The sequence below is a fragment of the Heterocephalus glaber genome, unplaced genomic scaffold, assembly GCF_053883595.1.
Source record: "Heterocephalus glaber isolate CG9 unplaced genomic scaffold, H.glaber_assembly_v1.0 deba00001004, whole genome shotgun sequence".
NCBI lineage: Eukaryota > Metazoa > Chordata > Mammalia > Rodentia > Bathyergidae > Heterocephalus > Heterocephalus glaber.
The window spans coordinates 7,205,482-7,227,849 of NW_028258179.1; the positions used below are offsets into that span (position 1 = coordinate 7,205,482).

The 22,368-nt window shown below is 45.6% G+C and overlaps 1 long non-coding RNA gene across 1 annotated transcript; it reads right to left on the bottom strand.

The window, feature by feature from the left end:
• Window positions 1–6,062: 6,062 nt before the first annotated feature.
• LOC110346428 (uncharacterized) lies at window positions 6,063–22,255 on the bottom strand. Its single transcript, XR_002390473.2, has 4 exons — window positions 22,147–22,255; window positions 10,660–10,743; window positions 9,260–9,475; window positions 6,063–6,815 (listed from the first exon to the last, which is right to left on the bottom strand). It is a non-coding gene; the product is annotated as an uncharacterized LOC110346428 (long non-coding RNA).
• Window positions 22,256–22,368: the final 113 nt, after the last annotated feature.

Consider the following 22,368-nt stretch of genomic DNA (forward strand, 5'->3'; position numbering starts at 1 on the left):
AAATGTCTTCCAACACTATTTTTGTGTGTGTGTTTTTTTAACTTTTCTAGGTCCTTTGTACTCCTACATAACTTTTAAATTTCAATATCCAGTTCTTCATTTATAGCAAGTATATACAGACCTGAGTTTTTATATATACCTTGTGTTTTCTAATCCTGCTAAATTCAAATACAAGTTCTAGGGGCTCCTAGAGATTTCTTAGTATTTTCTCTGTAGATGATCATTTTATCTACATATAAAGATTTTTCTTCTACCTTGCCAATCCTATCCTAATTGTGTCATTTTATTGCCAGACTATTTTGGTGGGGCCTAGGTTTCAAAGTTTAATGGACAGATAAAGAGTAAGCCTATCTGCCCTTGTTCCCAACCTTAAGGAGAAAGCATTGTATCTTCTCCATTCATATAAGGCATTCTCGCTGGAAGTATGGTGTACATGTCTTTAAGCTGTTGAGAGGGTTCTGTTCTACTTCTAGTCTCCTGATAGCTTTTACTGTGAACAGCTCTAGAATTTAGTCCAATACTTTTTCTCCAACTAGTGACAGGATCACGTGGCTTTTTCCTTTCCTCTGTTAAAATGATGACTTTTGGGGGTGGATCTTCCAATGCTGAACCAACACTGCCATCCCTGTAACAAAACCACTTTCTACATCCTGCCAGATCTGACTTCTAAGAGTTTGTTTTGTTAAACAAATTTCTATCTATGTTCATACCTTTTTCTTCTATTATCTTTATCCAGTTTTAGGATTAGCACAATGTTGAGTTCCTAAAATGAGGGGAGAAGTGTTCCTTCTTTTTTCTGCTTTAATTGTTTGATATAATTTATCAGTTAAAATGTATATGAGCCTGTTGTTGTCATATAGGTAGGTTTTCAAGCTAGGAATATACTTTCTTTAATAAGGGGTATTCAAATTTGATATTTCCTCCAGAGTTAGTTTCATTAATTTGTCTTCCAAGGTACTTCTTAGAAGTTGTCAAGTTTATTTCAAAACAGTTTTTTGAAATATGCTGTCTACATCCTTTTAAATTCTGTAAAATCTGTGGTAATGTCTCCTAGATCTTGATATTGTAATTTTAAAAATGTATAATTGATATTGTGTAACAAGAAGAAAAGGTCTAAAGGTGCAGGGGAAGTGGGAGGGGTAGGGGAAAGGAAAAAAGGGAAAAGCAAAAATATGAGAAAAGGAAAAAATGGAAACAAGATCTTTGCAAATAGGGAAGGGTGGAGGGGGTGAAGGGAGGGCAGGGGAAGGGGAAAAAAATAAGAACCAAGAGACTCATGAAATGGTACAAGATCCCAATGATGAATGTAACTGTATTTTATACCTAAAATGTACCAATAAACTTAATGGGAAAATAAAAATAAAAAATAAATCACTAAGTTGCCCAGAATGGGCTCAAACTTGCTGATCCTCCTGCCTCAGCCTCCCAGAGGACTCGGATTACAAGCATGTGCCACCACACCTAGCTAAAACTCCATTTTTTTTAAAATGGGCAAAATATTTGAATAGACTCTTCACAAAAGAAGATACATGAACGGACAAAGGCTTATGAGAAGCTGCTTATTAGGATTATTCATCGGGGAAATGTGAATTAAAGCTCTGATCAGGTTCCACTCCACATCCGCCAAGAGACCTAAAATTAAACTGACTGACCAGACCATGTTGGAGAGGAGGCGGAACTGTGATAACTGTATGAAATGATTCCGCTTCTTTGGTAAACTGTTCATCCATTTCTCACAAAGCCAACCATATTTCTAAGCTAAGGCCCTACAATTCTACTCCCAGGGATTTACCCAAGAGAAATGCAAGCAGATGTTCACAAAAGGACTTTTGCAAGAATGCTTTTTGTACCTTTATTCATGAAAGACAACACAGAAAATAGCACAAATATTCATTATCAGGAAAATTGAACAAAAAACCCAAATAAACAAGAAAGCTGTAGGGGATCCATGCTATGACCACTACTCAGCAACAGAGACAGACTTCTTATCTGTACAACAGGGATGAATCTCAAGAACTTGTTGAACCCAAGCACGTGAGGGTACGTAATGCATGATTCACCTCCATGCAGTTAGAGATTGGGAAACAAAACCCACAGTTACAGAAATCAGATCCGTCCTGGCCTCCAACAAGTGGAGGATTAAACAGACGGCCGAGCAGAAACTTTCTGGAGTATTTCACATCTTGATCGGGGTGTTGGTTTTACATTTGTCAAAACAACTGGATGTTTGGGATTTAAGCATTACATAAAATGTCAATTTTTCTAGTATATTCTGCACTGTATTTGGAGGGATGTAAAAGACTAAACAAAGAAAAGAGTTTTTCAGGAAAAGAGAGCAGTGGCATGCTGGGAAGGAGGCAACATTTGTGATTGGGAAACATCTGGGACCTTCTTGTTCATTCCCAACTGTGAGCAAATTGTCATTTTCACAATTATTTGGTGAAGCTGCATTTAGATGTTATTCTGTTTTCTGATTTCAAGTTGTATATCAGCATTTTAAAACCATTTTTAAAATTGCCATGGCAGCTTTCTAGTTCTTTGAAGAATGAAATAGCTCTACCACTCTGATTCTAGCAACATTGCTCACCTCCCTCGGCCTCTTTATTCTTATCACCAATTTTCCTGTACATTTCTTTAAAGGAAGCAGATTGATTCTCTTCTCGTCTTTATGTACCTTTCTATCCCACAGCCTTCAGGCTTTAGATTTTCATCAAACAGCTTATCACAATATTTTTTTAATATCTACCTTTTTGGTTTATACAACAGAAGATGACTGATTGAAGGATGGATAGACAGGTAGGTGAGAAAAGGTGGAGGAAAGAAACATTCCTTAAGAACAATGACTTTTCAGGAATCCAGGATAATATGATCCTAATTATATTACTTTCTGTGAGTTGGAAGCTTCTGGTTTCCATGGTGATGTACCACCTCCAGCCATACCTGAGTTGTTCCGAGACCCCTTATAATTGGACTGTGACATTTGATTTCCAATCCCCAATTCACGGCTGAGTGAACAGCCTATCATTTTGACAATGCATTTGATGGTGAAATGGGAAGGGTGATTCATTCCAACGGCACATCACACATACTGGGGGTTGCTAAGCGTTCAGAAAGCAGGAGTGTGCTTTTAGCATTCAGCAGAGCTCACACGACTGTCTGCAGCAGCATGGGGTGGGTAAAGGAGGCATCCCTCTCTGTAGCCGCCTCTGAGGGCAGATTCCTGGAAATACCAGAGGGACCCCTATTTTAAACTTGCTTCTAAACATAATCTCGAATCATAAGCCAGTTACCAGAACCACAAGACTCCAGCAAACATAGTTGCGTATTCAGTTTATTTTAGGAAGCAGCATATAAGGCATCAAGAGTATTTTGCAATGTGCTCCTGATTTGCCTTCCAGTTCTCTAGAAAATGTGTTCATCTGCATGACTTCTGTCACTGGGGGACTAAAGAGGAGAAAGGAGCTGTGCAGAGCTATGCAGGTGCCAGGCACAGGCTGGCATTTTCTGGGTTCTAGGCTAGTCCATCCTCCAGTGTGGGCGGGGTGCACTGAGGAGCACGAGCAGGAGCCCCTGGCAGGTCAGAGGTCATTCTACCAGGATGATTTGCCCAGCGTCACCCAGCATCCCCTGCGGAAGCCAGCGGGAAGCCAGGAAGGACCAACTCAGGGGAAACAGGGTTCTCCACTGGAGCGATGCCTGTGCCCCTGGCCTGTCCCTTCCAGTAACAGCACCTCCCTTCAACCACACAGTTGACAGTGGAACTCTGGACCCCCCGTGCTCAGAGGCAGCCAAACAGAGAGAACTGGACAGCTTCACCTTGTCCTTAGGGGAGCCAACAAGGAACTTGCCCTCCCGCTGGGTAAAGGAATGCGGTCCTCCACCCTCCCCTGTCAGGGCATGACCACTAACACACTGAGGCTCCCAACGTCATCACAGTGGAGAAGCTAAAAGCAACGATGACAATAGCAACCGAATATTTCCATCACCCAAGCACATCCCTGCTATGATTCTCCTGGCATGAGGTGCTCCTGGGGGGAGCCAGCTCCAGAATGAGTCCTCCTGACCACAGGGTAGACAGTGGCATTTAGGGTTGACTGGCTGCATCCAGCATGGCCGTACTTTGCCATACTCTGCATTCCTTGCAATATTTTTTCATTGGTAGAATTGTTGTCCCCTTAAAACTCCTACTCCCAGGGCCTCAGAATACAACTGTATTTGGAAATGGGGCCTTTAAAGAGGTCATGAAGATGCGACCACACGAGCGGGCCCTAATCCAGGTGACTGATGTCCTCATAAGAAGAGGGGAGTAAGATAAAGACGATGTAAAGGTGCGGAAAGAAGAGCCACCTGTGAGCCAAGGACAGAAAAAGCCAGCCCTTCCCACACCTTGATCTCAGGCTCCAGCCTCAGAATTCTGAGAAAATAAATCAATCCAGCCAATCTGTGGTGCTTTGTTATGGCAGTCCAGGTGAACAAACGCTATATGTAAATATTTAATGAGTGCATTTAATGATCTTATGGGAACGCCCATGAAGGTAAGATTGCTATTATTATTCCATTTTCCAGAAGAGACAGCTGACACCTGAGGTCACATGGGTGGGGGCCAGGAGACAAGGAAGCCCCAAATCGGCCTTCGCACCAGAACATTTATGCACTCTGCTGTGCTGTGTACAGCCAGATGCGGCTCTCGGCGGCCAGTGAATGAAAATGACTCTTGTGGCCTTCAGCAGAAAAGTCATTCACAGAAGGACGGACCCACTGGCCCCAAAACAGACAGGGCCAGCCTTGGCACTGCCTGCAAGCCGGCCCCCAGCACCTGCACGAGCACCACCTTGGCTACTCGGGGGAGCACACTGCTGGCTCCTGTTGATCAGGACTCAGGGCCCACTCCTTCACACCCCAGCCCTGGCTGCAAGGAGTGAGCCACCAAGAATCCCTGAAGTGGCTGAAGCTGCTCCCTTTGCTGGATTCAGCCTCTGTAGTGCCTCAGATGAGAGATTCCTCCAACATCCAGACAAGATTCCAACCCCAGGCAGCCAAGAGGAAGACAGCCTTGGAAAGCCTCCTGTGTGACGCAGCTGTAGAGCAGCTGAGCTGGAATGATTTCAAACAGGGTGCGCTCAGCACAGAGAGGGACTGGGGAGGAATGAAGGCTCCTTTGGGACCAAGGCCGAAGTCTTAGTCACTTTGCTCATGGCTGGGACACAACACCTGATACCCACAATGTAAAGGAGGAGAGGTTTATTTTGGCTCAGGGTTTCTAGAGATTTCAGTCCATAGTCTGCTGAACCCAAGGTAGGCCAGCAAACAGAGAAGTGCAGAGCTGGGAAGGGAGATATACTCTTCCAGGCCATGTCCCTTCTGATCAGCCCCCACCTCCTAACAACACGGCAGCTACAAATACCCACAATCTAGTCACCTTCCAAAAGCCCCACCTGCGATTGCATGAGGCTGGGGGGGGGCGGGCATTTAGATATAAACCATAACAGAAGGACTCTCTTCAGAAGATGGAGGTGGCAGCTGTGTGTATGCCCCAGGAAGATGGCTTCTTGTCACACCTGACAGCAGCTACCTCTGATGTACCCAGGCCACCAGTGCTAAGGACCCTTGGTGTCTCAAAGGCAGATGCAGAGGCTGGCCTGGAGTTGGAGGAAAGAAATCAGCATCAGGTGACCTTGGCCTGAGAATGGCCGAAAGACCTACAAACATGTGATCTCAAGACCAATTCTGTGACTCTTTCTGAGGGAAGGGCAGCAAACTGAACTTGACTCTGTGTAGACCCTGTTTTTCGCACTCCACAAGGTTCCAACAGTGAACAAAGGACATAATCCCTAAAATGGAAGAGATGGGAAACACATGTATTCAAAGTGGAAGAATTAAATTCTCAGTAACAATGAAAGGCAGCAGTTGGATGGGCACCATGTGGCAATTCAAGTGCAATGGCTAGGTGAATTTTGAAGATAAAAATTTCTATTGCAAGGATACTAAATTTTAGACAAACTCCCTCAGACATCTTGAAACCATATTTCCCATCAGGATGAATAATTAAGACCCATTCGTAGGTGGTCAGTTTCATGAAATCTCAGGTGACATACCTTGTTATTAGTACCTGGATGAATTCTTGCACTCTGTTTACTTAGATGCAGTGTTGGGTTGTTTTTGTTTGTTTTTAATCCACTCTTAATGAAGCGTATGGAGGTTATATGATTTGTGTATTTCAGCAATAAACATCAAGGGCCGAGTTTTCTTTCTTGGCATGTGTGACATTTCCTGGAGGAGTGGGCCTGCTCACCACAGATGGGAATGCATGCTGGATGGGAAACTCTCCAAAGGAAGCAGAGCCAAGCAGGACCTGCGGGTGCCGACACACTGGAAAGCTAACCCTAAAGGCCATTAGGGTTTGCGCCTATTTAGCATTATCTTCTCATTCCTTCTTCCATTAGCACAAATAATTGAGTTTTGTAAAGTACACTGAAACTATTAAGCACATATGAGTCTTGCAACGCTCTTCCTCCTTTAGCTCTGCTTAGTGGTTTTCAAGTCAGAGCAGACATCAAGAGCCTTCCCAGAACCACCTTTTCCACCGTACAGAGAAAGAGATGGCCCTGGAAGTGTTTTTGGAAAACAAGTGACGTAACGCAGTTCTCCCCAGGTTGCCTCACCAGAGTGACTCAGAACCAGAGGATGAAGGTGGCAGCTGTGTTTGTGGCAGTCAGATGAAGTGCACAGGTGTGACAGTCCCAGGGTTCGCCTGGCATAGGAGGCAGCCCCTGCATGCTGGATGTCACTCCAACCCTGCTCCCCAGCCAAAGATCCTGCCAAACATACTCAGGTGATGAAGGGTGCCATTGAGGAGGTAATACTGCTAATGCAACTTAAAGTAAAACATTTGCCAACTTTAGTACTTTACGTCTTGCCAACAACAATCACTTTAAGTAATAGACCAACTGTGTAAAAACACCCATGGGGTATGACACCCCAACTGAGAAGACCTGCCCCAAAGTATATAATAAAACAGCCCACATCATTTTAAGTAATACACTTCCAGTCTCCAAAAAGAGGCGGCATTTGTTTTGTATAATGTTATGGTTTAGATCTGGGTATCTCCCCCAAAGCCTCATGCTGTCATAGGTGGAGCTTTGGGGAGGTGACTGGGTTATGGGTGTGTGGTACTCATCAGTGGATTAGCCCACTGATAAATTTTTAGCTAAATGGAATGCTGAGAGGTGAAGCCTGGTCGGAGCAGGTAGACTGGGGGATTGGCCCTGAAGGGTCTATCTCCCTCCTCCTCCCTTGATCTCTCTCTGCTTCCTGCTTACCCTTCCATGAGCTGTTTCTCCTCAATCAGGCCCCTCTGCCATGCAGCCTGAGTTGGAGCCACCTGACTATGGACTGAAACATCTACAAACTGTGAGCCAAAATAAACTTCTATTTCCTTAATTTGTGGGTATCAGGTATTATGTCTGAACAGTGAAGAAAATAGCTAAGACACACACTAAGCATATATTCAAAATGTAAGTGCAAACTCTCTGAAGAGATCCACATGTAAACTCAGTAGAGCAAACCAATTCCCTCTCAACCAAGCAAAGGGCTGTAAGACACCCACTTCAGTGGGGTTGCATTTCTCAGCCAAAAACTGAAAAAAAAATCTGCTGCACAAGGCCAGGAACCTGAGTAAATATTGACATTCAAGATGGCCCTGTAACATTCAAGAGGGGCTGTGGCTGTACTCGAGCCACTGGCACTGTGCTGTTCAGCCAAAGTGCAGAGGAAGCTGGACAGTCAGTCAGGAATAGAAAAATTTGTGAAAGGCAGGAGCAAAAGAAGCAAAGTGTCTACTGACCCGTGTGACAAGGAGATGTGCACAGGGTCAGTGTGACCTGGGGCCTAGTGAGCTGGCGCTGGTAATGTCCACTGGCCTTCAGTTGCTGTGAACCAAAAATTAGGATCCCAGATCTCAGTTCTAGGGTTTCACTCTTCTGTTTGAGACTGCTTTAGCTAGATCCTCCCTTGCACACAAAACAAGACAGAAAAAATCTGTAGTGCTGGAGCAAAGCCAGTAAGCAAACCAGCTTTCACCACTGTTGTTAAAATCACTCTCGTCCTGTGAAGTCAGAATTGCTTTCACTCTCTCCTTGCGATTTCATAAACATAACTTTGCAAGAGGATCTCTACAAAGTAAATATTTAGAAGGCATGCTTAGCCATAAAAATGCCTCATTAATAAATATTTAGGAAAGAGAAAGTGTTTCTGTAAATGATACCATGATGAGCAATGACCAAGAGGAAAACAGGGCTGGGGGTGCTGCTTGGTGGTAGAGCTCTCGCCTAGCACCGAAAACAAAAACAAAACTGTAGTTAGGAATAGATGCTGAGTCTGATTTAATCTATTGCTTTGTGAACCCAGACTTATTCAACAAAGATTTGAAGAAATCCCAAAGTCTTCAGAAAATAGAATGTATTCCAAGAATTAAACCTTTGGGAAGCAAAACAAATGGGTATAAATGGTTGAAAGGCTATGAAAGGGATCTCTCTCTCTCTCTCTCTCTCTCTCTCTCTCTCTCTCTCTCTCTCTCTCTCACACACACACACACACACACACACAGATACACACACAGAAGTGTGGTTATGTTTTGTTGTTTTGCATTGCTTTTCAGATGTATTACGAGTATACTCTTTGGGAGTTTCTTGCACATCCAGATGCTATTACTCTGCCTGGAAAGTGTCTTGTCATTATACTAGCATTCATTCCTTCTTTCATTTCACAGAGCACCAATACCGTGGGAGAGCATGTGGACAGAAGTACATGGCCCCTAGCGTGGTGTTTGCCCTCCTCGTACTTTGAAACAAAGGAAGCAGAAATGAGCCTACCATTCTAATCCATGCTGGCCTTTAAAAATAAAGGCCATTGGGCTCGAATTGGAAACTTCACGTCCCTGGACACCCCTCAGCCTGGCAAACAGGACAGCTGGTCACTTGGGCTGGCGCTTAGGTCAGAGCTGGCCAGGTAGGGGTGCTCATGACACCACTGGGAGGAGTGTGGGGAGGTAATAGATGGGATCGGGCTTGATGCAAATCGGGGATCATTAGCATACAGATGATAATTAACTTGAGGAAGCTGGATGGGCCCAGCCAGAGAGTGCTGAGGGCCTCACTCATCCAGGAGGGGGGCTCCACCTCCCCATGCCCACTTAGCTTCGCACTTTGAACTCTGCTGCTGGCTCAGCCCCTCTTCAGCTTCCTCTCTGGTTCTCACTTACCTGAGAGGCATTAGTTTGTATGCTGTCTCCATCGCCATGTTACGGGCCTGACTTGTAAGCAGCTGATCACTGGATTCCATTTTTTCCTTTTTCTTAGAGAAGAACCCATTTATACTCATTGTCGTCTGTATTTGGTCTCCCTCCTGCCACCTTGGCCTGTGCTCTATTTGTTTTCTAGTTGTTTCCATTCTGTTCTACTTTATTCAGTTTCTTTCTCTGTATGGGTTTTGAGAAGGCAAAGATTCTTTTAATGCTAATAACGGCTGCAAGAACAATTTAGAAATAGATTCTTAAAGTTAATGGAAAGTAACCACCAAAGTCAGCAAGACTCTGCTCTCCTTCTGTAGGAAAATAGTGGGTTTGGAAATGTCTTCCTTGCCCCTCACCCTCACCCCCACATTTGTGATACTTTAATGTGACCACTGCCATTTGGGTCACTCCGCTTGTTATTCAGCTTTCTGTCACTGGGACAAAATGCCTAGGACAAACAACTCAAAGGAAGAAAGGCTTATTTTGGATCATAGTTTCTGAGGCTTCTGTTTATGGTCACCTGGCCCTGTTGCTTTGAGCCTGTGGCAGCATGGCATATCCATTACGGCAAGAGTGAGTGGTGGAGGGGGCACTGCTCAGCTCGTGGTGGCTGGAAATCAAAGAGCCAGACAGGAAGGGGCAGGGTCCCGGCATCATCTCTGAGGGAACTTTGTCGTCTTCCATGATTGAACTTCCTCCACAAGGACCCTCTTCCTGAAGCTTCCATCCCCCCTCAGTGCCACAGACTGATTCGGGAGGACAGTAAACTTCCAAAGTATCGTACCTTATGATTTGTTTCAACAACAACAATACATTTTAAACAAGTGTTTGTTATAGTTCAGCATGCTATCATCTATGTAAAAGAAATAGGATATTAGAGATATAATGACAGAAATTTAAAAGTTCAGTAGAAAATTTGGAAAATAAAATGGAAGCAGTATCTTCTAAAAAGCAGAGTAAAAGGACAAATTGATAGAGACTAAGTAAGGGGAAAAAATAGGAAAACAGAAACCAAGCCAGGGAGTCAAGCATGTGAAAACCAGGATTTCTGGAAGGAGAAAATGAGCCTCCGCAGGGGCCCAATTTATCAAAGTGAAGATTCAGGAAAATGTCCCACGATTTAAAGACATGTGTTTCCAGACTGCATGGCTGTTAAACTGACCACTGCACCACAAATCATAGCAGATTACAGCAGAAATCAGCAGATATCTCAAGAAAGCTCCCAAGCCTAGGAACAAAGAGAAATTTCCAGAGCATTGAGATGACTGACTCTTCAAGACAGGCTCTGCACAGCAGATGTGAAAAAAGCTGATCTCTTTGGATGGGGGTAAAATTCTGATGGGGAGGTGATAAACTTCTGCATAACTTACTGTGTTCTTCTTTTCCTTGAGTTGCCAGGAAGCTTAGGTTAAATTCTCTGCTCAGCTGCAGGCATTCTCCTTGAACGTATTTTGCTGAAATGAAAATCTTAGTTCGTATTGCAAGGCTCTCAAATATCTATTTTCTTTTTAATGGCTCTATGGCTTTGGTATTGGTTATTGTGAACTGGAGACCCGTGGGCCCATGTGGTGGAAGGAAGAGTCTCCTTTACGTCATCACTGCTTTCCGGATGTGCCCAACTGTGTGCTGCTCAGCCCTGTGCTGTACCTGTCACACAGGCACTGTGGTCACACCTAGGACTACCCAGCCCTCACCCTCTAGGAAGCCATAGAAGGAGCAGGGTTGCTGATGTAGAGAGATCTGCAGTGTGTGCCACGTAGCTTCTTGCTCACCAGGCATCCCAGAGGCCTGTGAGTTACTAGACTATGTGCTTCCGGGGCAGGTACTGTGCTGAGAAGCCAGCAAAAGCAGAAGATGACAGACAGTCTGTCAGAGGCGAGTTCTTGCAGACTGACTCTATCCGGGACAGTCTAGGAAGCCAGACCCAGAGCGGAGGGTCAGAGCACCCCTGGGCTCAGGGTAGGTGGTCTGCCCACAATATGCAGAGCAAAAGAAATGTCCGAAAGATCTTCCCACAGCAACTTGGAATGCAGATGCTGGGCAGCAAGTGCGTACACAGGATCCCAATCACTGGCCCAGAGTGCTCAGCTGAGGGATGCGGGTCCGGAGGGCTCTGTGCACAGGAAGTAAATCAGGGCGAAGATGAGGCCAGAAGTCACCCTCCCACTGCGGAGTTCACTGGGCTGCCTGTGCTGGGAGGAGCTGGGAAGGCTCTCTGAAGCCCGCAGGTGGTTCGTATCAAGAACTGGAACCTGTTTGTGTGCAGGGTACAAGCGCACAGTGCCAGTGTGCCAGAGCCTTGGTCAGCACTCTGAGATCGAGTCCTAATGTCGCTGTCTAAATGAGCCTCTGCCGGGTGAACAACCCTGTCCATGAGAGTTTAAATTCAGGTGCTCAGGGGGGAACCAAGGAGGCCCCATGGCCTGTCTTTCCAGGTGTGACTGGACAGTCTGCCCGGCGTCCACTCAGGGTGTCCTCTGTGAACCTGCCCAGTTGCCCCAGAGAAGCAGCAAGCTAACTCCTCTGGCCACCTGCCACTCGCCCTCTGCTCTCCAGAACCTCTGGGACAGTGGTTGGAGTCATCTGGGCTGATACAGGAAACAATCGGCATCACAGGGAAGAGACCACCCCAAAGCCCAGCCCACAGCAGCCCAGTCCTGGCCCTGCCTCCTCCCTCCTGGTGAGGACTCCAGCCGCAGGGCTTGTCTCCAGGCAGAGAGCTCTGGCAGCAGGGGAAGAATAAACTATGAGGGCAGCACCAAGACCACGTTTGGGTCCCAACAAGCACGCACAGCCTGGAGAGGTGGGTCTCTCAGAAAAAGAGCCAACCCCCTGGCCACTTCTTGTTTTATTTCTTGTCATTTTCTTTTCTTTTTGTTTGTGGTGCTGGGGATGGGATCCAGGGCCTTCAGCACACGAAGCACATGTTCTGCACTGAGTTACATCCTAGCCATTTCCTTTTCCTTTTAGAACTTTCTCCCAAACACGCCTCATACTAGTCAGCTTTCCCATTGCTAGGACACAATAGCTGATACACATGACTTACAAGAGGAGAGATTTGATTTGGCTCACATTTTAAGAGGAATCAGTCCATGGTCACCTGGCTCCAAGGCAGGAACATCACAGTGGAAGGGCCTGGTGGAGCAAAGCTGCTTAGTTCATGGAGACCAGGAACCACAGCAGGGGAACAGTGCCAGAGAACAAGGCCAGGGACCAGGCATAGACCCCAAGACCACACCTCCAGGACTCACCGAGTCTTAGATACACCAGTAGGTGTAGTCCACCAATACCCCAGCCACTTCTGTTGCCAATCAAGTGACATTCCAACCTCATTGCCACACATGTGATGTGCAAACAAAAGCTCAAGTTGTGCTCCTCTTCAGGCACTTGGTCTTCACTTTTATAACCAAGATTCGGGACAGAAATAAGAAATGGACACAGACTCAGGCCTGCCATGCGCAGTTAGCCAGGCCCAGAGCAGCAGCTGGAGTTTCAGACTTCAGAGCAAGGCAGATCTAAGTGCCAGCTCTGCCCCAGCGGTATTCCAGCTGTGATGGTAGCCAACTCATGCACATTGTCTCAGTCTTGGTTTCCTTGAACTTAGAGTGGAGAGCTGCAAGTTCAAGCTCAGCCTAGGCAACTTGGCAACATAGCATGACCCTGTCTCAAAATAAAAACGGACTGGAGATGTGGCTCAATGTGAAGGTCATGGATTCAGTCCCCAGTACCACCAAACAAAGCAAAACAAAACAAATATCCAAAGCAACATATGCTGGCCGGTACCATCTCTCCCCAGTGAGAAATAGGCTATGTAGTAATATTCTCAAGTTTCTTTTTTCTAATCCCAAAAGAGCCATGAAAACAGAAATGTGGCTAAGAGGGGGGAAAAAGTCTTGTTTTCACCCAAGATAAAAAAGAAGGAAAAGAGAGGGAAAGAGGGAAGGAAGAGGAGAAGAAAAAGAGACAAGACGCTTTCTTCAATGTCTTAAGCAGTACAAAAAGGCCAGTAGATTCAACAGCAAGGCAGAGGAAAAACTTCCAGCTTTCCTAAGGAAACTGCAAGCACATCCTGCTGACATACTTGAAAACATGCATTTATTAATTATTATTTTATTATACATTGATAAATTATAATTATATACCTATGTATTTATGGTGTAGAGAGTGATGATGTAATTTATGAACACAATTCAGAATAAGTAAATCGAACTAATTAACATGTCCACCTCAAATACTAACCATTTTTGTGGTGAGAATGTTTGAAATTTACTCTTAGTGACTTTGAAATGCACAACATACAACTGTTTATTCTATTTACCATGAAGATCTCAAAAAAACCCCTATTCCTCTTGTCTAAGGCTTTGTGCTCTTTCACCATCATCTTTCCATTCCCTGCACCCCAGCCTCTGTAACCCTGTCTTACCCTTTGCCTCTGTGTGATCAATTTTCTTAGATTCTTCAGAGAAGTGGAAGCAAGTGATATTTGTCTTTTTTTGTGCCTAATTTCACTCAGCAAGATTGTTCTCCAGTTCCATCCCTGTTGTCAGAATGTTCTTCTTTTTAAAGATGGATAGTAGTACTTTGCGTACACGTACCACATTTTCTTTATTCTCCTATTGATGGGCACTGAGATTGATTGCAGAACTTAGCCAGTGTGACTAGTGCTGCAGTGAACACTGATCTCTAATCATTGGGTAAATACACACAAGTAGGATTGCTGGACCATATGGTAGTCTGATTTTTAATTTTTTGAGGGCTCTCTGTACTGTTTGGCTGTACACATTTACATTCCCACTGACAGTATACTAGCCTTCCATTTTCTCCACATCTTCAACAATACTTACTCTTCAATTTTTGGTAATAGCTATTCCGATAGGCATAGGTTTATACCTCATTGTGGTTTGCATTGATTAGTGCTATTGAACTTTGTTGTTTTTTTGCTATACATCTGTTGGCCATTTGTATCCCCTATTTTGAAAAATGTCTATTCAGGCCCCTTGCCTGTTTAATTGGAATATTCTTTTCTTTCTCTAGAGTTGTTTTAGTTCCTTATACATTCTGGATATTAATTCCTTACAAGGTGTATGGCTTGTAAATATTTTCTCCCAATCTGTAGATTGTCTCTTCACTCTAGTAATTGTCTCCTTTACTGTGGAGAAGTATTTTTAATTTGATATAATCCCACTTGTCTATTTTTGCTTTTGTTTCCAAATCTAAAAAATCATTGCCAAGATCCCTATCATGGAGGATTCCCACTCACGTTTTCTTCTAGTAGATTTACAGTCTTTGGTTTTATGTTTAATATACTTTGAATTGATTCATTCTTGTGTGAGATGATGGTCCAATTTCACTCTTCTGCATGTTTATATCAGTTTTGCCAACAGCATTTATTGAAAAGATTGCCCTTTTCTCATTGTATATTCTTGACACCATTACACAGCTTCATTCCTGGGCTCTCTCTTCTGTTCCATTGGTCAGTGTGTTTATGTCAGTGCCCTGTTTTAAATACTATTACGTGTAGTACAGTTTGATGTCAGCTAGTGTCCTGCCTCCATGTTGATCAACTTCCTATTACTAGGACAAAATGTCTGACATACATGACCTAAAGGAGGAAGGATTTATTCTGACTCATGGTCATGGAGTCAGTCCATGGTTGGCTGGCTCCAGGGCAGAAATATTATGCCCGAAGGGTGTGGCGTGGGAAAGCTGTTTTCCCGGCTACAGCTGGGAGCAGAAGGCAGAAGAGCCAAAGATGAAGCGGGCAGGAATCAGACATAGTCCCCAAGGTGAGGGCTTCAGGACCCACCAGACTGCTTCACCCATCTCTTCTGACTCCTCCAAGCCAGTCAAGGTGACAGTCAATATTAATCTCTTTTTATTTCCCCATTGTATAAGTCTTTCTCCTCCTTGGTTACATTTATTCCTAAGTATTTTATTTTATTAGAACTATTATAAATGAGATTGTTCCCTTGATTTCTTTTTGAGAAAGTTTGTTATTAGTGTAGAGAAGCATCACTGATGTTTGTGTGTTGATTTTGTATCCTGCAACTTTACTGCATTCTTTTATGAGTTACCACAGTGTTTTTGGTGAAATTTTTTTCAGAGTTTTCTACATATAAAATCATGTTGTCAGCAAACTGGCAATTTTACTTCATTCATTCCTAGTTTGATGACTCAATTCTCTTGCTTAATTTCCCTGTCTTCTGGTACTACATTCAACAAAAGCAGTGGGAGTGGGCATCCCTTTTTTTGCTCCTTATCTTAGAGGAACAGATTTCAATTTTTGATCATTAAATACAGTGTTAGCTATCAGTTTATCATATAAGGTCTTTAGTGTGCTAAAGCACAAATTTACCTAATTTTTTCAAATACTTTTTCTGTATCCAATGAGATCACATGGTTTTTGTCCTTCACTGTGTTAAGGCGTGTATCCCATTTATTGATTTGTACAGATTGGACCATCCTTGTGTCCCTGGAATAAATCCTACTTGACCATGGTGAATGATCCCTTCAATGTGCTGTTTGCCTGTACTTTCTTGAGAATTTTTGCATCTGTTCACTGAGGTTACAGCCTGTGGCTTCCTTTTCTTGTGGTGCCTTCTCTGGCTTTGATGGATGGGTGATGAGACTTTAGAAGTATTCCCTCCTCTTCAGTTTCTTGGGGAAAGTTTACAAAGGATCTAGATTAGCACTTCTTTAAATATTTGTTAGAATTCGGCCGTGAAATAATCAGTTCTCCGGCTTTGTTCTGTCTTTCAGGTAGGAGACTTTTAGTCACTAGCTCGATTTCCTTACCTGCTACTGATCTGGTTTCTAGCTCTTCTCAGCTCAATCTTCTTGGGCAGTCTGTGTCTAGCATGTGTCCGTGTCTTACAGGTATCTCATTTGTTGGTGTTTGATTGTTCACAATAGTCTGTTAGGGTCCTTTGTATGTCTACAGTGGCTGTAATATGTCTTTTTTTTCATTTCTAATGTCATTTAATTGAGTCTCTTCCCTTTTGTTTCTTAGTTTAGCCTAAGGTTGATTGGTTTTATCTTTTCAAAGAATCGACTCTTGCTGGGCAGGATCAGCAAGGGGATCACAAGTTTAAGACAAGTCCGAATAACTTAGCCAGACCCTGTCTCAAAATAAAAAATGAAAAGGGGCTGGGCATCGCTAGCAGAATGTCTCCGGGTTCAATCTTCCCTACCTGAAAAGGAAGAGGAAGAAGGAAGAGGAGAAAGAAGAGGAAGAGGAAAAGGAAGACTAACTCTTAATTTTGTTGATATTTTGTGTTACCTTTCTAGTGTGGCTTTTAAGGCAGGGTCTGGCTGTGTCGCTCAGGCTGACCATGAGCTTGAATCATCCTGCCTCAGCCTCCAGAATTCTGGGATTATAGGCCTGTGCTGCTACATCCCCCTCTAGTCTCTATTTCATTTATTCCTGCTCTGGTGTTTAGTATTTTTTCTTCTGCTAATATTGGGCTTGGTTTTCGCTTCTTTTTCTGTTTCCTTGAGGTGTGATGTTTATTCGAGATCTTTGCTGTACCTGGAAAACGCAGATTTAAACCCAGGTTGACATGACCAGTCGTAACTGACATTTTGCAAAGGAAATAAAGCAGCTTGACCCAAACCACGTGGAAAAGCCAGGTGCAAGGAAAAGAAGCCAGACTAGACCAGTCTCAGGCCTTGGGAAGCGACTTCTGCTGATCTAGAAAGTTTGGATTTTTCTGTAGGTCCTGCCTCTTCCTCAACCCACAGTCTCGTCCCTCCTGCCCCTCCAGACACAGGGAGCCGCTTGCTCTGTGCCTGGAGTTTTCTCAAACCCCCTGATTTGAACCTGCAGATTCTGCCCGGATGCCTGTCCTCCCTCTCTGTTCCTGAGCCCATCAACAAAAGGCCTTTCATCACTCAGCTCAGAGGTGCTCACTCCTGGGGTCCACTCTGTGCCTGACACCCCCAGCTCCTCAGGGCTCTGCAGAGTGACGTCTGGGGGCTCGGGGCACACTTACCTCCCTCTGCTCTGCTCCTACCCCACCATCCAGCCCACGGTGAGCATGCCAGACACATTTACTAAATGCGAAAGTGAATAAAGGAGCAGAGTAATGACTTTCTTTAGAGGTATTTCTGGAAGTTTTCTTAAAGTCAAGCATTTTGTCTCTCTGTGCCCTGTCTGGATTTTGTGTGGCTTTTCTGGACTGTAAGCCAAGAGTCCAGTGCTCCTGGCACCCCCTGGTTACAGCTCTGTGCGTGAATTAATGAAGGACAACAAGCAGGGTACAGGAGCACAATGTTTAGAACTGGAGGGACAGTGGCAAACAGCTTACCCGACACCTTCTGACTGACAGGAGACTCCCTCTCCTACAGCAGCGCCTTTAAAAATTCTTGGCAAAACAATCCAAGGCTGAATTGAAGGGCAGTGAGCAAGGACTGGGCAGCGTGTGGAGGCCTCTGAAGCCCCAGCATGTCTCCGTGCTTCAGTCTCCATCTCCCTCTTCGGGTCTCCTCAGGGTACACAGTTCTCCCGAGGCTCGGGCTCTCTCTGCCGGGACCCTGGCCCACTCCCTTCCCTCTGGCTCTGCTGTCACATAGGAGGCCGCCTCCTCAGCCGTCCAGCCTGGACCAGGTCCCTTCTCCTCAGCCCCTGTGTTCCCTTCCAGGTCCTGCCTCGCCCTGCAGATGTCCCACCTCCTGCCTGTGTCGCCACACCAGGACCTCAGCAGTGGACAGCCTGTCTGCCTGTCCCCTGGGCTGTCCCAGCCACACCCAAGGGTCGGCACAGAGGAGGAACAGACCTTTGCCATTCTCGGGGCCTGGGAATTACACAAGTGCTGCCTTCTTACTCAACTTAAACACACGGAGGGTGTTTATCCAGGATGTGTGGATGATTTTTGTTTCTTGGTGGTTTTGAGGGGAAGGGTGGATATTTTCTTTGTTCTTAAGTATGCAAAAATTATTTCTCCATCCCTGGTATTTCAGTTGGAAAATACATTTGAAAGGAATGACTTGTGGGCTCGGGGTGCAGGTCATGGGCAAAGCTGTGGGTTCCATCCCAGTGTTGAAACAAGAAGGAAGAGAGGGAGGGAGGGAGGGAGGGAAGGAGGGAAAGATTTAATATGTGTAGTCATAGTTACGTAGATATAAAAATCACGCCTTATCCATAAACAGCATGCCATTTTGAGTTGAATTCACACTTAAAATACAGACTTTTCTTTTTTCAAATCAGGAAAGGTCCAGGTGTGTGGAGTAGCATAGTCTCATTTCCGAGCTCCCAGAACCCAGTTTTATGACTTGGGTTGACTTAATGCAATAAAACAAAATTAAGCACTGCTTGATTGCTGTTTTTGTCCCAGTGCTGGGGATGGAACCCAGGGGATCACACGCACTAGGCAAGGGTCCCCCACCGAGCTACACCCCGGCCTACAATTCCCTTAAACTGTTGGAGGTTTTTTTGATTTTTTAAATGGCAATTAACAAATGACAAATGACAATAGGCTGCTACAAATATGACTTTATACTGAAAACATTGTTTCTAAGAATCGTGTAAATATTTTTTCAAATTAAAACAAACTAGAGGGGTTTATGTGCAAGTCATTCAGTGGAAAACCTCTCAGATGTGTGCTTTGACATTTGTCGCTGAGGGGAAGCCTGGGTTTTCTTAGTTTTCTAAGAGAAAACTAGCTTTCTCCTCGTGTTGTCCACTTCCTGCAGGCTGAGGACATGACTGTGTGGCATGAATCCTAGGGTTTGTCCAAAGGCCCCTCCCGTACTCTGAGTGGACGACAGGGAACTGGAAGCTCCATTCTCCCACGCAGGAGATTCAATTTCTGTTATAGATTCCACTAGAAAAATAACAACCAGCATATTCATTAAGCTCTTCTTTGCTTCCTTAACTGTATTTTCATATTTTTATCCAACGTCTACCAGCGATCTAGGCGTCTCGGTCATCACCGATTTCACGTCATCCATATGACATTCTACTTTTGTCCCCTGGCCAGGATGAGACACACAGGACATGTCCACAGACAGATGCGCTCCTCACAGGCCCTGCTGTGACTTCTGAGCAGTTATTTCCTAATTCAAAGTGTGTTTTATAGGTGGCCAAGTGTTACGACATAGCACAGCGCCTGTGTGGAGTGCAGAATAGCATGCATTGCTTGGGCATAGTTCTTGCCTGAGCTGCTGTTTCTGGGAATGCTTTACCTATTTTGAGACTCGTACTTTCCCGGGCGCTTTTTGCTGTACATGGAGAACACATCCCCACAGAGGAGCCAAGCCAGCCAAGAGCCACTCCATGTGGAACCTGGAAACGAACCCTGAAGCTACCCACCCTGGGCAGCTTGTCAACCCGTTTTCCTGACGTCAGTGTGGACATCCTCTTGAAAAAGATTTCTACTTAGAATTAACTTAAAAGCGAGGCTCATTTGCTTGAGTTTTACGTGACAAAAATAACTTGTCAGTATATGTGTATATGAGTAAGAATGATTATAGTTTGTATTGGCAATTGACGTACTGTACCAATCAATCCTCTTGCATTATCTCAATTAATCTTGGCAACTATTGCACCTATTTTAAAATGACAAATCAGGTGCCCTGTAACCTTCCTTGACTTAAGTTACCCAGCTGTCCGATAGTGGAGCTGCCGTTTAAACCCAGGCAGCCTGATTTTAGAACCTACCCCATTCTGTCTTTTGCTATGTATTTGTGCATGTGTGTGGATATATACATACACATGCATATATACACATACACATAAATACACACGTGTCATATAAGCATGCATATACTTATTAATAAATGTGTAAATGCTCAGAAAAATCTTCTGGAAAGATTTAATTCTCCTCAACCGTGCGCTCTTGGGAGAGGCATTTGAAATTAGGATCAATGCTTACATTAATTCCACACATTTCTCTAATCATTTTAATCCCCAAAACAAACATGCATTATTCTTGTATTTTAAAAAGTAAGTTATTGATTTTGCTGTCTGTGTCCCCCTGGAAATGCTTGCTGAATAATTGAAGAGCAAGTCATAAAATCTGGTAGAGACAAAACAGTTCACAGAGCCAGGGATGTAGCTCAGTTGTTTTGCCGCCTGCTGCGCAAGCGCAAAGATCCGAGTTTGATCCCCGGTACCAAAAAATAAAACCAAAAAAACAGTTCACAGATGTCTCACACCTAAACATGTGTTCTCTCCTGGCTCACCCAGAAGTAAAATGCAAGTCACTGTAGAGAAAGTATAAGATGCCGTGTTCTTTTTTTTTTTTTTTTTTGCCACTTTCTTTAAAGATTTTGACCTCTATAAATTCCTCTCCTAGAATGTAGGCTGGTCTGAAGGTGCTTGCAGCCTGGCTATACCAAGTGCTGTATCCACATGGCTGCAAGAATCCCTGCTCTCTACGGTGTCTGGGCGTTGGGTCTGTCCGCAGCACACCCTGCATGTCCGCAGCACACCCTGCATGTCCGCAGCACTTTGTTCCTCCTGATTTCATCGCTGCCTCCTCCACTGCTCAGCTGACCGAGCTCTACCTGGGCTGACCTTGGCTTTCTCGTTTGATTGCTTTTTTGTGTTTTCTCTGAGCTCCTTCATTAGTGCAGCTGACTCTCTGGGCCATGTGTGGTGTTTCAGGAATTGTCTTTTTATACCTTTTGATCATTTTCTCCTGGCTTGTCCTTTTCAAAGCTTTATAGGCTTTTTTAAAAAGTATGAATGTAATTCATTAGTGCACTGGCACTAATAGTACACAAAACATAGTGAATGCTGCTGTGTGCTAGGCACTCTTCGGAATACTTTAGACGCTGGATCTAATTTAGGAAACTGAGTCACGGAGAGGAAAATAACTTGCCAAGGAGTCTGGCACAACAGGATGGGTTCTCAGTCCCCTCCATAGTCCGCCAGACCCCGAAGCTCTCCTCCACTGAGGTCTCTGCTCCCACACCTGCCCCTGCAGACAACTTTAAATCTTTAAATCTGCAGCGCGTATTCCAGGGGTGATTGTGTCCATCCTCAGGAGTCCGCTTCTCTACACCGCAGCAAACAGCAAGATCAGAATGCGGTCCTGAGCCCTAGGCCGCCTCTGTCTCCCTGCGTCTCATCTGAAACTTCTCCACCGGCTTCCCCTCGGGCGGTCCCGCAGGAAACCAGGTTCCTGAGAGAGAGGGAGGCCGCTAAGGCAGAGGAGAGGTCGGGCTTGGGAGACTGAGAATCCAGCGCCAGCCAGAGGGGTCGTGACACAGACGGCCGCCGTGCCTACCGTGTGCCTAGCGTGTGACGGCACCCGAGACGAGGGGGAGAGGGCCGTCGCGTGTCTGGGCATCCGTGCCCGCCTCTTTTCCCTCCAAAGACCTGTGCTTGCTGCTGGGCTCCCCTGCGTTGGAGAGCCCACTTCCTCAGGGCGGCCGCTGCCGTACGCTCAATGGTTAGAGCCAGGCCTCTGGCTCACTTTCAAACTCTGACTACTTTTCTCTCGCTCAGCCTGGAAGAGGTCTGAGGCGGGGTAAATGGTTCTGACACTATGAATTGCGTTCGGCTTAGCGGGGAGCTTTCTTTCCTTGGAACTGTCAATCGCAATCGGTTTCTATTTGTCCTTACTGTTTCTAGTTTGTTTTTTGGAACAGGGTCTCGGTGTGTAGCCCAGGTTGGCCTCGAACTGGGGGCGATCTTCCTGCCTCAGCCTCCCAGAGGGCCAAGATTACAGGCCTGCGCCACCACGCCCCTCTCGACCCCCCTCCATCAGTGCGCCCCTCCGCGGCCTCACCAAGCCCTATCGCGAGTCCGCGCCCTCTAGGGCTTCCTGGGGAGGGGCGGGGGGACGTCGGGGTGCGCAGGAGCGCCACCAGGAGGGCGGGATCGGTAGCGTCCAGGTCCGCCCGCTCCTTACCAGGAACCGAGACCCGGGGCTCCAGGCAGCGCCAAACCGCTGCCGCCGCGCCCGAAGCGGTTAGAGCAGGCGGCGCCGGGGCGGGAGGCCAGGCGGCGCCACCCGGCCCCCGAGGCCCCGCCCCGCCCCTCCGCGCTCGCCCCGCCCACGACCCGGCTGCCGTCCGAGGACCGCCCCGCCCCTCCCCTGCCCCGCCCCGCCCCGCGCACCGCACCTCCCTCC